The 15,264-nt window shown below is 40.4% G+C and overlaps 1 long non-coding RNA gene across 1 annotated transcript in view; it reads right to left on the bottom strand.

Annotated features, from left to right (window-relative positions):
• Positions 1-11,215: 11,215 nt before the first annotated feature.
• LOC118764150 overlaps positions 11,216-15,264 on the bottom strand; it is a 6,213-nt gene continuing 2,164 nt past the window's right edge. Inside the window, exon 3 of the long non-coding RNA XR_004999933.1 lies at positions 11,216-11,375. This is a non-coding gene — a long non-coding RNA (uncharacterized LOC118764150). The remainder of the gene's footprint in view (positions 11,376-15,264) is intronic.

The raw sequence follows: 15,264 nt of genomic DNA, 5'->3' as shown, positions 1-15,264 counted from the left end.
CCCAAGGTTATAGGAGAAGAAATCTGCCCAAGGTGCCACACAGTGGGACTGAACTCTGAATCATGAGGTTGGAAAGCAAACTTCATACAACACAGTCACACACACCAAAGCATTAATATTTTAGTAGATTTATTCACAAACAAAATCTGTATTACATGTACAAGGGTAACCTGTCAGAAGGTAATTCTTATGTTGAGGAAACCTTCACCTACACAGATACGAATGGCTGTAGCTCTTGCATCAGAAACATTCTGAAGCCAGAGGAGAGCAATGAAAAGTTATGAACAGTTTATACGCACAGAAGCGGCTTATAGGTGCAGGAGTGGTTGTGTGGTAAGAAGCTTGCTCCCCAACCACATGGTTCTGGGTTCAGTCCCACTGTGTGGCACCTTGGGCAAGTGTCTTCTACTATAGCCTTGGGCCGACCAAAGCCTTGTGAGTGGTTATCAGTAGATCAAAACTGAAAGAAGCCCATCATATATGTATATATATGTATATGTATATATATGTGTATATATATATATATATATATACACATATATATACATATACATATATATACATATATGATGGGCTTCTTTCAGTTTTGATTAAGCAAACACTATATATGAGAGAGATTTTCTTTAAGTATTAGAAATAGCTTTAAAAAAGTTTTTTAGCTGCTATTTCTAATGAGTTCAGTATGCGGCAAAGTAATTTATGTTACTAAGCCCTTTTATATAATGTAATAATTTGAATTCGCCTTGAATGGTCCCTTTGCATACTGACCACTTGGTGAAATTGATTAATAATTAATTAATTTTGCCCTCAATTGTTGAAATTATAATTAATCTCCCTCTGATTAATGCTTCGGATTTTACCGAAATAAGCATAGTGTTTGATGTTTTTAACCCACGCTGGTGGAAAGGGGAGAACAGAGATTCTTCGCTTGCTTATTTGAATTGGTGGCACTGTTAGTTACGGGCAGATCTTCGAAAGGGTATGTTCTTATTTTCAGTGTTTCCAAATCCAAACCAAGGAATTTCTGAGCTGATGATAGAAGTGTTGTTTTTGACTAATCTTGAAACGTACGTTCTCAAATAACCTTAGCATTTGATTTTTCGATGTCCTTACCCCCAAACTTTTGTGAGTTGAATTAAGCAAACACTATATATGAGAGAGATTTTCTTTAAGTTTAGAAATAGCTTTAAAAAAGTTTTTTAGCTGCTATTTCTAATGAGTTCAGTATGCGGCAAAGTAATTTATTTTACTAAGCCCTTTTATATAATATATATATATATATATATGTATGCATTTGTTGTTTGTGTCAGTGTTTGTCTCCCCCCACCATCGCTTGACAACCGATGTTGGTGTGTTTATGTCCCCATCACTTAGCGATTTGGCAAAAAGCGACAGATACTATAAATACTAGGCTTACAAAAAATAAGTCCTGGGGTTGATTTTTTCGACTAAAGGTGGTGCTCCAGTATGGCCACAGTCTGAAAGAAGCAAATGTGTAGTTTGAGAAGGGAGACAATCATCTGTTATAAACTGTAAAAATGTGACAACCAGTTGACAATATCCTCATCAGATTTTATAGAAGAGTAATGGAGAGAAAGCTGCTGCTAAAGACAAGAACTCTCACACACAGATAAGAGTAACTTGTTTTTTTCCAAGTTGGAAAACATTTGAAATTTGAGTTTTAGAAAAATCCTTTTAGTTTTTTAGAGGTTTACTAACCAGGAAAGGGATTTGATCTGAAAAGTTGTGCTGAAATTAAAGCAATAATTGCATGGAAAACATGAAGCAAGGAGGAAGCTGTAACAATATATACGAGGAAACTGGAATCAGATTGGTGGGAGGCCAAAGCTGAAGATAAAAATGATATGAAAGCCGTTTTTTTGAGTCAGGCCACAGAGAAGAGGCACGACAAAACTCGTTGCTCTTGACAACAAAACAGTGCTCCAAGAAAAATCAGAGATCCTTGATATATTTGCTAATTACTTTGACAGCTTAAAAAACACCTAATTAACCATTCAAAAACACACACAGAATATTAACTCCACTTAAATATTTGTTTGGTGTCAACGTTTTTGTCTCACCAACTGTAACCTGGACATTAACATAGTTCCATTGCATCTTGTTTGTGGTGAGGTTTGTTGGTCAGTAAACACAGGCTGCAGGCTTGTAAATTGTTTGTTTTCTCTCTAGAGGTCAGTCATTCTGGTTGGGTGTTCATTGTTGGTCATCATCATCATCATCATCATCATTTAACGTCTGTTTTCCATGCCGGCATGGGTTGGACGGTTCAACTGGGGTCTGGGAAGCCAGAAGGCTGCACCAGGCCCAGTTTGATCTGGCAGTGTTTCTACAGCTGGATGCCCTTCCTAACGCCAACCACTCCGTGAGTGTAGTGGGTGCTTTTTACGTGCCAGGTAATTTGGTATTCGATAGTATTTCATGCTCTGCTTTCAGACAGAAAATAACAAAATTGAAACAGAAACACTTTCTGCCTAAAGACAGACAGAATGAGTAAAGAACGGATGCTCCCCTACAATATCTTACCCTTTCAGTTTGATTCAATGTTTTATGGTGTTAGCCAGAGTTGTTGGTCTTGCTCAAGAAATACTGGCAGGTGGTGGAGCAAGTGGGCCTCCTCGTTAAATAGCCATTTCATTCATTTTTTCATTTCATTTCATCTAGTTTCAGCTCACGAGCTGTGGCCATGCTGGGGCACCGCCATTCGGTGTTGCTACATGATTTTACTTCACGAATGCTTTTTAGCAATTGACATTTGGTGCATGAGAGAGTTCGATGCAGCTGCCCTCATCTGCACCTCCTGCCGTGAAGTTGGTTCATCTGGGACACCTGACTCAAAGAGATCCAGTTTTATTTTAAAGACATCTACATCCACCCCATGCAAGTCTCTCAGGTCCTTCAGGAGGATATTGAAGAGCTGTGGACCTCTGAAGCCCAGGCTATCGCAGTATCTTGTCCTACATCTTGATGGCAAATTTGGAGTCCTTGGTACTATGCAGTGATGCCCAGTTCTGGCATTTGTGTAACTCTCGATGCCAAAGTTTGGGACAAGTCCTTCCAGGATCTTCCAGATGTATATTATGGCATAGCTTTCTCGCCTACGCTCTAAGGAATAGTCTTGAGTCTTTCCCAATAGCTTATATGCTGCATAGAGGCTATCTTCTTCGTGTAGCTTCGTTGGATTACCTCAAGTTCTGAGATTAATTTGACACTGGTTGATGACCATATTTTTTTTTCAACTGGATTAAATATCTGTACTTTCTTTACTCTTCCATCATGATAATCATTATCTTAATACTCGTAGTTTCTGTTTTTCATGCAAGGCACAGGCATGGCTGTATGGTTTGCTCTTCAGCATTTAAACTGGCCACATCCAACCAAAATATTTCACCTGTTTTATGTTCAAACTGGCCAGATCTCGTCTCTCATACCAACCCTACAACGTCATTCTAAAAATAACCAGTCACATCATCAAAATCTTACCGGGGGTTTTCCGAAAATCCGCCCATCCGTTAGATCTCCCATGGGCATTTATTTGGATGGGTGGTTATTTGTGGTTAAAAGTTGAAACAGAGTTAGTGTTCTTGTTCGCATTTTGTTGAGACATTCATTTGCTCTACGTCTGTCGATAAATTCAAAGGATTTTTATTCCCAATAATGGAGTCGAAAGAAAATATATCAAAACATGTTCAATGATCATATAGCCATTAGTGAAAAATTGAGTGCTATTAAACGAGCGAAAGAACATTCTGGCAATTTATCTGCTGCGTCAAGAGACTTAGGTATTGGTAGAAAACGGTTGAGAGAATGGTGCACAAAAGAAACTGAGTTAATTCAATATGTCAGAGAAGAGGAGGAACAAATCAATTGGTGGGGGTGGAGGACGAGCACTTAGGGATCTAGGGATTGAACCCTTACAGTGGATTGTTGTTCAGTGTGCAAACAATATAATTGTAAATTATCATCATTTATAGACGCAGGAGTAGCTGTGTGGTAAGTAGGTTGGTTACCAACCACTTGGTTCCGGGTTCAGTCCCACTGCGTGGCACCTTGGGCAAGTGTCTTCTACTACAGCCTCGGGCCAACCAAAGCCTTGTGAGTGGATTTGGTAGACAGAAACCTGAAAGAAGCCCATCGTATGTATGTATGTTTATATGTATGTATGTATGTATGTATGTATGTATGTATGTGTGTGTGGTGTGTGTGTGTGTGTGTGTGTGTGTGTGTGTGTGTTTGTCCCCCCAACATTGCTTGACAATCCGTCACTTAGCAGTTCCCGTCACTTAGCAGTTCCCGTCACTTAGCAGTTCAGCAAAAGAGACCAATAGAATAAGTACAAGGCTTACAAAGAACAAGTCCTGGGGTGGATTTGCTCAAAAGAAGGTGGTGCTCCAGTATGGCCACAGTCAAATGACAGAAACAAATAAAAGAATAAAAAATTTATGGGAATATGCTTTTGAATTAGTAAAATGGTTTGGAATTGAAATGAACGGCTTTAGATGTTCTGATAAATGGATTTTCAATTACATGAAATGGAATAAACTGACCGTGAGAAAGATTACACATGTTGGTCAAGCAGACAATAAAACACTTGGAGAAAAGGCACAAATCACCAGCGACTATCTCGATAGCATTCCAGTATTAACAGCAGATAAGGATGCTGACCAGATTTACAATATGGATGAAACACTTGTATACGTTGACATGTTGAGTTCAACAACCATAGATTTTATTGGCCATAAAAATGTAGATGCTATCCACTGTGGCTAATAGATCCATTGTCATCATCATCGTTTAACGTCCGCTTTCCATGCTAGCATGGGTTGGATGAATGACTAAGGGCTGGCGAACCAGATGGCTGCACCAGGCTTCAATCTTGATCTGGCAGAGTTTCTACAGCTGGATGCCCTTCCTAACGCCAACCACTCCGAGAGTGTAGCGAGTACTTTTATGTGCCACCGGCACGGGGCCAATTGTTAAATATTTCCTTATAGATCCATTGTTAACTTCAGGATATTTTTGAATATGCTTCTTCTTTTAAGGCTGTTTCAGTTTCTTTATATCTGAAACATTAGAAGTTCGATGGAATTGTATAAAATAAACTATCACTATGACCCGGCGTTGCTGCGTCATAGTGCTAGTGCATGCATATACAGCTGCGTGCGTGCGCACTTACACGCGAGTACTGTCCAAATCTCTGACCAATCACATACAGCTAGCTAGCATTCAATTGGTGTATCAAGTTTCAGGCATTTTGATTGGGTTTTGGATAGAAATTTCGCAAAAAAGTCACTTCTATTGATATTTTAATGGCTTTGTGGGGTGACTGGGGAAATGTAAAGATGTGCACGACCACCCTTGGACGGTTTTGAATGACCATAGAAAGTACGAGCCCTCTAACTGAAAAATTGTGGATTTGTATAAAGGATACACACACACACAGACAGACATTTTGCTGTTTATATATATATAGATACGGTTTTTGAGAAAATCTTTGTTTTTTCCAAGGTGAAATATTTTACTTCCATATTTTACCACCTATAGACGTTTATTATAGGTGGGTGGTTATTTAAGCCAAAAAATAGTTTTGTAAAATAGAATTTTCCATTTAACAACCCTGGGCGGATTTTCGGAAAACCCTGGTCTATGATGAATTGAAAATTGTGAACACACAAGCATTTCATTGGACAGAATAATCTGAATGTTAAAGGGTTGAGAAGCTCATTTTGCAACCATGGGGTCTTGGGTTCAAACCCATTGCATGGCACCTCAGGCAAGTGTCTTTTACAAGAGCCACAAATCAACCAATGGAAACTGTGTTGAAGCCCATCGTGAGTCTGTGTGTGTGTGCATGTTTGTGTGTGTGTATGTGTATATGTGTATGTGTGTGTGCATGTGTATCACATAACCCTGTGACCAATTGACACTGAGTGTTAGTTTGGTAAGTAGCTTCTTTACCAACCACATGGCTCCAGGTTCAGTCCCACTTCGTGGCACCTTGGGTAAGTGTTTTCTACTATAGCGTCGGGCCGACCAAAGCCTTGTGAGTGGATTTGGTAGACGGAAACTGAAAGAAGCCTGTCGTATATGTATATATATGTATATGCATGTGTGTATGTATGTTTGTGTGTCTGTGCTTGTCCCCCCAACATCACTTGACAACTGATGCTGATGTGCTTGCATCCCCGTAACTTAGCAGTTCGGCGAAAGAGATCGATAGAATAATTACTAGGCTTACAAAGAATAAGTCCTGGGGTCGATTTGCTCGACTGAAAAGGCAGTGCTCCAGCATGGTCACAGTCCAATGCCTGAAACAAGTAAAAGATAAAAGATATAAGATAAAAAGTTACCAGAATAATTTGACACTCTATCCCCCCCCCCCAAATATATATCAATCCTTTGTTATGTTATTTTTGGGGAGAGAAAACTTTTCAAGATAACATATCTTCAGAGCCTAATTTTCTATTGTTTCTGAACCAGGACACCACTCTATCCAAATGTTTTTAAAAATCACAGCAGTGTGAAGCATTGATACAATACAGATGCTTATCACATCTATTCAGCTATTTCTCCTGAAATCCAATTGACTTAGGTTCAACGTTCCATGAAAATTAACACTTGAGCAGCTGAAGACATCCTCCATTCACTGCCGACATTTTTGTCATTCGTTTCACTTCATATTCACGCTTCATAAAATCAACTTTTGTGCGTGCATGCGTGTGTGTGAAAGCTTTGACTTTTCCTATCCAAAGGGTTTTTTAACACAATATCTACATGACATTAGTTAAAGTTTTATCTGCTTCAAGTTTCCCCATTCCAAAGGCAGAGTGAATGATGCTTGTGTACGAATGGCTCTGCTCCATGGTAGTGAGACATGGGCCCCGAGTGCAGAGGACATAGGAAGACTGGAGAGGAATGAAGCTGCTAGTATGTTCCAATGGATGTGCATGTACGGCAAATGTGCTGAGAGAAAAGTTGGGCACGAGAGGAATCAGATGCAGCATGCAAGAGAGGAGACCACAATGGTTTGGTCATGTGATGTAGTATGCAAATGAGGACACCTGTATGAAGAAGTGCCACTGAAAGTGGACGGAACCTGCAGAAGAGGGAATCCCAGGAAGACATAGGATGACATAGAGAGGATCCATCTCAAGGTGTTAGGCCCCATGGAGGAGAATGACAATGGACTGAGGTGTCTGACGATGTAAGGTTCTTGAGAAGAGCCCCCCCACTTTGGTAAAACTGGGTTCTGGAAGTGTTGGGTATTATGTATTCTTCAGCCAAATAATAATAATAATAATGAAATTGTGGTGTACAGAGCTCAGGTGCTCTACAACTCAATCAAAGGTGTATGTACAGTACAAAGAATTATGTAGAAAAGTCAGGAAAGTGAACAGTGTATGAGTCATGATATACAGGTGTGTGTGCGTATGGAATAGAGAGGGATGTCAGGTGTAGTGTTGATGAATTTCAGGAAGCATGAAGGTTTTAAAGATGCAATGTCTTGGCAGCTAACAACTGATGCAGGTAGTTTGTTCCATGCTTCAGTGACTCTGAGTGTGAGAAAATGTTTCTGGAAGTCATGGGGTGCTGTGCTGTTTTCTGACTTTGTAGCCATGCCCACATGTGTTAGACACATGGAGCTCAAAAAAGGTTCTCAAGGTTGTTGTTGGCATGAGGGTTAATAATTTTGTGGATATTTACCAAGTCACTTGGCAGAAGTCGGGGCCTCAATGTATCTAAGCCCAGGGAAGCAAGGTGTTCAGAGTATGGTAGATGCCTGATGGAGGGTTTTTTGCTTGGTTGCACATTTCTGAACAGTTTCCAGGTCAATATTCTGAGCAAGATAGGGGTTCCAGGCTGGTGATGCAAATTCCAAACATTAATTCACTTTCCACATCCATTAAACCAAACTACATCTCATCATACGTTGTTCTTGCCTCTTCTGCCCCTGCAGACCAATTCCACTCTCTCCTCCCACTGCCAACTGTATCATTGCTAGCCTGTCGCCCCCTCACCCCCTACATATACCCATGATCACTACTCACATGAACTCCCTCTCTCCTCTCTTTCCTCCCACTCTCATGAACTCCCTTCTCACTCACCTTGTTCAGTCCCTCCACCCTTCCATTTACATTCACCTCCTTGTACCTTAAGAGTATGCCCTGGTACAGCTTCACAACCGTATTATCTCTCTCTCCCTTTCTTCCCCCCTCTCTCTACCTCTCCCTCTTTCTCTCACTCCCTTTCTTCCCCTTCTCTCTCTTTCTCGCTCTCTTTAACTGGAGTAGCCATGTATCCCCTGGTACAAAACCATCTCCCTCAAAACCACTCCCCAGCCCCCATCACAAATAATCATCATCATCATCATTTAGCGTCCGCTTTCCATGCTAGCATGCGTTGGATGGTTCAACTGGGGTCTGGGAAGCCAGGAGGCTGCACCAGGCTCCAGTCTGATCTGGCAGAGTTTCTACAGCTGGATGCCCTTCCTAAAACCAACCACTCCGTGAGTGTAGTGGGTGCTTTTTATGTGCCACCGGCACAGGTGCCAGAGGAGGCTGGCAACGGCCACAATCGGTTGGTGCTTTTTACATGCCACTGGCACGGAGGCCAGTTGAGGCGGCGCTGGTAATGGCCACGTTCGGATGGATCTTCTTATGTGCCACCGGCACTGGTATCACAACTACAATTTCCATTGATTTTTTGATTGATTTCGATTTCACTTGCCTCAACAGGTCTTTGCAAGCAGAGTTTTGTGTCCCAAGGAGGAAAGGTATGCATAAGTGGACTGGCTATATCCCAGGTAAAGGTCATATATATATATGTTTGTGTGTGTATGTGTGTGTGTGTTTCAATATGGAGCAAATAATTCACAGGAAAATAATTTGCAAATCTAACATTGACTCTGTTATTATCTAGTGTAAAACTTTAACAATTACCTTAGCCTGTTTGCCTTTGGACGGTCGATTTCTGTAGTTATTATCAGTGTATTATGGCAATTTAAATAAGAGTTTTGACTGTTATTTCCAGCATGTAGACATACTTGGTATGTCCTTTGATTAATTTAAAATTTCTATATACAAATAGACCTATTGAGTCAAGTACATCGACATCAAAAATCAATGGAAATTGTAGTTGTGATCCCTGTGACAGTGGCACGTAAAATGCACCATCTGAACGTGGTCGATGCCAGTGCCACCTTGACTGGCTTCTGTGCTGGTGGTACGTAAAAAGTACCAACCAATTGTGGTCGCTGCCAGCCTTGCCTGGTACCTGTGCCGGTGGCACGTAAAAAGCACCATCCGATCGTGGCCGTTTGCCAGCCTTGTCTGGCACCTGTGCAGGTGGCACATAAAAAGCACCCACTACACTCTCAGAGTGGTTGGCGTTAGGAAGGGCATCCAGCTGTAGAAACACTGCCAGATCAGACTGGAGCCTGATGCAGCCTCCTGGCTTTCCAGACCCCAGTCAAACCGTCCAACCCATGCTAGCATGGAGAGCGGACGTTAAACGATGATGATGATGATGATATATATATATTTGAATGTCTATGAGGCTTACATAATACAGTTTTTGAAGTGTGAAGGTGATTCTTTTTTAAAAAATTCATTCTTAAAAAAATGTTATCAAATCTTTTATGAGGATGTTACTAACCTCTTTTGGGAAGAGGTTTTTTTCCTAGTGTGTGAGAGCTTTCATTAAACCTTTTCAAACACACACACACATGTTTTATATATACTCTTTACTCTTTACTCTCTTTACTTGTTTCAGTCATTTGACTGCGGCCATGCTGGAGCACCGCCTTTAGTCGAGGAAATTGACCCCGGGACTTATTCTTTGTAAGCCCAGTACTTATTCTATCGGTCCCTTTTGCCGAACCACTAAGTGACGGGGACGTAAACACACCAGCATCGGTTGTCAAGCAATGCTAGGGAGACAAACACAAACACACACATATAATGACAGGCTTCTTTCAGTTTCCGTCTACCAAATCCACTCACAAGGCATTGGTCGGCCCAGGGCTATAGCAGAAGCCACTTGCCCAAGATGCCACGCAGTGGGACTGAACCCGGAACCATGTGGTTGGTTAGCAAGCTACTTACCACACAGCCACTCCTGTATATATATATATATGCTCGGAATGTTAACAACAACTCTTTTCCTTCACCAAGGGTCTAATTAATGTAATTACTGTGCACCCCTCATGTTCATTTTTTCTTCTTTTCTTCTTTTTCTTCTTTTTTATTCTCTGTTAATTGTTTATTTATTTGAATAGGTATATATATATATATATATGTATGTATCTATGTATGTATGCATGCATATATGTATACATATACATACATAGAGATATATACACAAATTTGAGTGTGTGTGTGTGTGTGTATGTGGATGTCTATTATCATCATTTTCATCATCGTCATCTTAACATGCTATACTGGCAAATGTATATATTTATATATATCTGAGTGTGTGTGCGCGCACGTGTGTGTGTTTGTGTGTGTTTGCATGTGTGTGTGTAAAAGCTTCCTGGCTCAGTGTGATATCTCCTACTCTAAGCTCCGGCTTCCACTATAATACCATTAATACCACAAAGTCTACAACTACACAACCATGTTACCCAGGTAACCATTTAAGCACGGGTCTTCACTTTACAAATTTTTTAAATTTTTTTCCACTTAATCTAATCACATGATATCTACAGATTTACCCCCCCCCCCTATCAGCAGCAAGTACTTGTCAAGTGAAGTTATGATAATGGTGCTTTTTATCGTTGAAAGCCAGCTCTCTCCTATCATTTTAATGTTGCGTCTCACCTGTGCTATCTTTATTGTGATACACAAAAGAACAATTCTGAATATTCTGCACTTCTCATCCTTTCCACGAACACTGATAAACATTTCCACTCTTAGAATCTTTATTTATTAGACTTACAAAAGCACTTATCTCTCGGCTTCTCCCTTATTTTCCTTTCTCACTATTTACCTGCCGACATCTTATCTCTAACGGCTTTGTTTACAGCATCACCCACTCATTCACTGTCTAGCATGGTTACTATGACAGCCACAAGGAATGCTGGATTAACCATCAAGCAAAATAATCAGGTGCCAAGGGTATCAAGGGAATTTGGGGGGCACCACAGAAATGGTAAATGGTCTACAGCACAAAAGAAATCACTTTACCCTAGCTAAAATAATACATGAAGGAGGTACAAGTAATCCCTTAGGATTAAACAGAGATTTAGATAAGATTCCTTTTCATCATTATCATAGATATAAGGATATATTAGGGTTTCTTGTAATACTATTTGCATTGATTGAGTTGAGTTTATCATTTCCAAATAAATTGATTTATGACTGGGAATATAATTTCGAAGTAGCCATGGTGTCAGGGTGAGGATCTGATTGAAGGCTTTGCAATTGAAAAAATATAAACAAAGTGGAAAATTGTGAAAGTAAACATTATTTTCTATACTATCGTTAGTGTTGTTTCATTTTGAAAATTAAAATTTATTTTGTGCTTCACTATTGGTTTACATTTTGAATTCATCATCATCATCATCATTTAACGTCTGTTGTCCATGCTGGCATGGGTTGGACAGTTTGACCCGGCTGACATGCTGGAAGGCTGCACCAGACTCCAGTCTGATTTGGCACGGTTTTCTACAGTTGGATGCCCTTTCTAACGCCAACCCCTCCATGGGTGCTTTTATGTACCACCAGCACAGGTGCCATTTTGTGTGACACTGGTATCTGCCATGACCCAGGGGCACCAAAATCTTTGAAGTGCTTAGGGCCTGTATGGGACTTAATCTGGCCCTACCCACAGATCTGCTGCTTATCTCTAGTTCTGTAATACTAAACAACTGAAGCAGATTCCATGGTCTGCCTTGAAAACTTTTAACTGGCATCACCTCTTTTACATTGGCTTCTTGCTTCAGTCCTGTAAATTAAATGAAGCTCCTTCCATAATAATTCTTTCTAATTTTGGTACATGGCCAGCAATTTGGGGTGGGGGAGTTGATTGCATTGCCCCTAGTGCTGAACTGGTCCTTATTTTATGGACCCTGAAAGGGATAAAACCCAAAGTTGACCTCAGTAGCATTTGAACTCAGAATGTAAAACTAGAAGAAACGTCACTAAGTATTTTGTCTGTTGAGGTAACAATTCACAAGCCCTGAAAATTTGGGGGAGTGGGGATAGTCGATTACATTAACCCCTATACTCAACTGGTCCTTATTTCATTGACCCTGAAAAGAGGAAAAGCAAAGTCGACCTTAGCAGAATTTGAACTCCAGAATGTAGCAACGGGCGAAATACTGCTAAGCACTTCATTCCAGCATGCTAACAATTCTTCCAGCTGGAATTCTTCCTAATTTTGGCATAAGGCCAGCAATTTTAGTGGGAACGAGGAAATCAATTCCATTGCTTCCACCAGGGCTCATGTGGTACTTATTTCATTGATCCTGAAAGGACCATGGCATCATTTGAATTTAGTACATAAAAGAATCCGAAGAATTGCCACTTTGCATTTCATCTGGCATAATAATGGCTTTGCCATTCCACTGTCTTCCCTTCTTCCATAACAGACAAAGTTGAAGATAAAGCCTAGCTGCTCTGTCTGTCTGTCAGTCTTGCTGCCCCCCCTCTCCTTCTCTACTAAATTCCTCAGACAATTGCTTCCAGTTTAACACCCTTATACATATTCTTTTATTCTTTTATTCATTCCAGTTCCGGTTGTTGGACTGCAGCCTTGCTGAGGCACCACTTTGAAGGGTTTTGTTGATCAAATTGACCCCAGTTCTTTTAATGTTAAGGTTGGTATTTATTCTATCAGGTACTTATGCGAAATTGCAATGTGACAGAGGCATAAACAAACCAACACCACAATTATGACAGACTTCTACCAAATCTACTCACAGAGTATTGGTGAATCTGAGGCTATAATAGAAGGCCCTTGGCCAACACACCAGGCAGTGGGACTGAACCTGCAAACATGTGGTTGGGAAAGAAACTCCTTATCACACAGCCATGCTGGCAGCTAACATCTGCAATGTACTTAGCAAAGCAATTGGAAAGAGCCACCCAAAGCCCTTTTGATGTTTCCATTTTTTCTGTAAGTATCTCTCCTGATGACCCCATACACTTGTTGGCTTCTGGTATGCGGAGTTCTCAACTCGTAGCACCTGCATGTGCAAACTGTTTCCTAAGCAACATATATATATATATATATATATAATATATATATATATATATATATATATATATATATATATAATATATATATAATATATATATATATACATATATATATATATATATATATATACATATATATATATATATATATACATATATATTTATATGCATATATCTATATGTATATAGTTACATATATATATATATATAAAGCACCATCCGAAGGTGGTCGATTCCAGGTCTGCCTGACTGGCTTTCGTGCTGGTGGCTTGTAAAAAGCACCAACCGAACATGGCCAATGCCAGTACCCACTGACTGGCCCCCGTGCTGGTGGCACATAAAAAGCACTATCCGAATGTGATCGATGCTAGGCCCACCCGACTGGCTCCTGTGCCAGGGGTACGTAAAAAGCATCCACTACACTCTCAGAGTGGTTGGCATTAAGAAGGGCATCCAGTTGTAGAAACATTTCCAGATCAGATTAGAGCAGGTGCAGCTGCTGGCTTCCCAGACCTCAGTCAAACCGTCCAACCCATACCAGCATGGAAAATGGACTTTAAATGATGATGATGATGATGATGATGGCTTTGCTCCCTTCCTGCATTTTATTGTTTGTTTCTCTTTATCTTCTCAACTGAATTTCAAGCTGGTGCACCTCGTTGTCACCCTAGTGGCAAGCACTTGACTTAAAGAGGATCTTGAGTGGGTCAGATGCACATCTAATCACTCGCTGTTCATAATTTTTGAAATGGCAATGATAGTAGTCTTAACGAGACATGATAGCTTAACCCATTTTACTTTATCTTCAAACTGATCAGATCCAGCCTCTCACTCCTACCCTACAATGCCACTCTAAAAATAAACCATCACATCATGAAAATTTTAAAGCTAGAAGATAATGCATAATCAATTAAAAACAAGGGGTACAAATAAGCATTGCATCTGATAGAGTAATCATCATCATCATCATCACCATCATCATCATCATTGTCGTTGTCATCATCATCATCATCACCATCATCATTTACCATCCAGTTTCCCTGCTGGGATGGGGTTAGACAGTTTGACTGGAACTGGTAAGCCAGAGAGCTGCACCAGGTTCCAGCCTGCTTTGGCATGGTTTCCACGGCCGGATGCTCTTCCGAACACCAACCACTCCAAGAATGTAGTGGGTGCTGTTTATGCATCGCCAGCACAGGTGCCATTTATGCGTCACAAGCACAGGTGCCATATATGTATCACTGGCACGGGTGCCTTTCATGTGTCACCAGCACCAGGTCCAAATGATAAAGAGTTAAGGAAGCAGATGTCATTGTGGCTGTTGTTCTTGGTTTTAAATCATGGAGCTTGTTGCTGATGAGTGAAAGATGTTGGGTAGCAATTTCTAACAGGAGTGGCTGTGTGGTAAGTAGCTTGCTTACCAACCACATGGGTCCGGGTTCAGTCCCACTGTGTGGCGCCATGGGCAAGTATCTTCTACTATAGCCTTGGACTAACCAAAGCCTTGTGAGTGGATTTGGTAGATGGAAACTGAAAGAAGCCTCATATATATATATATATATATACACACACATATGTATATGTTTGTGTGTCTGTGTTTGTCCCCCAACATCACTCGACAACCAATGCTGGTGGTGTGTGTATGTCCCCATAACTTAGTGGTTTGGCAAAAGAGACTGATAGAATAAGTACTAGGCTTACAAAGAATAAGTCCTGGGATCGATTTGTTCGACCGAAGGCGGTGCTCCAGCATGGCTGCAGTCAAATGACTGAAACAAATAAAAGAATAATGGTACTTATGAATCTGGTAGGCAAGTAGTCACAAACTGTGAAAGAGGTATTTTTTATCATTGAAAGTAAGTCAATTTCTGACAAATGATAGTAATACGTCTCAGCAATGATGTCCAAATTTATTGTGACAGACATGGAGCAATTCAAAACATTTCTTATCTCCAATCCTTTTTACAAACAACTGACAAACATTCTGCTTTCAGCTTCTTTCCAAACTTGGAAAACATTTAGTTTTCTGTTTCTTCTTTAACCCCCC

The sequence above is a fragment of the Octopus sinensis genome, linkage group LG7, assembly GCF_006345805.1.
Source record: "Octopus sinensis linkage group LG7, ASM634580v1, whole genome shotgun sequence".
NCBI lineage: Eukaryota > Metazoa > Mollusca > Cephalopoda > Octopoda > Octopodidae > Octopus > Octopus sinensis.
Note: the sequence above shows the minus strand (reverse complement) of the source record. Positions and strands in the feature narration are given on the sequence as shown.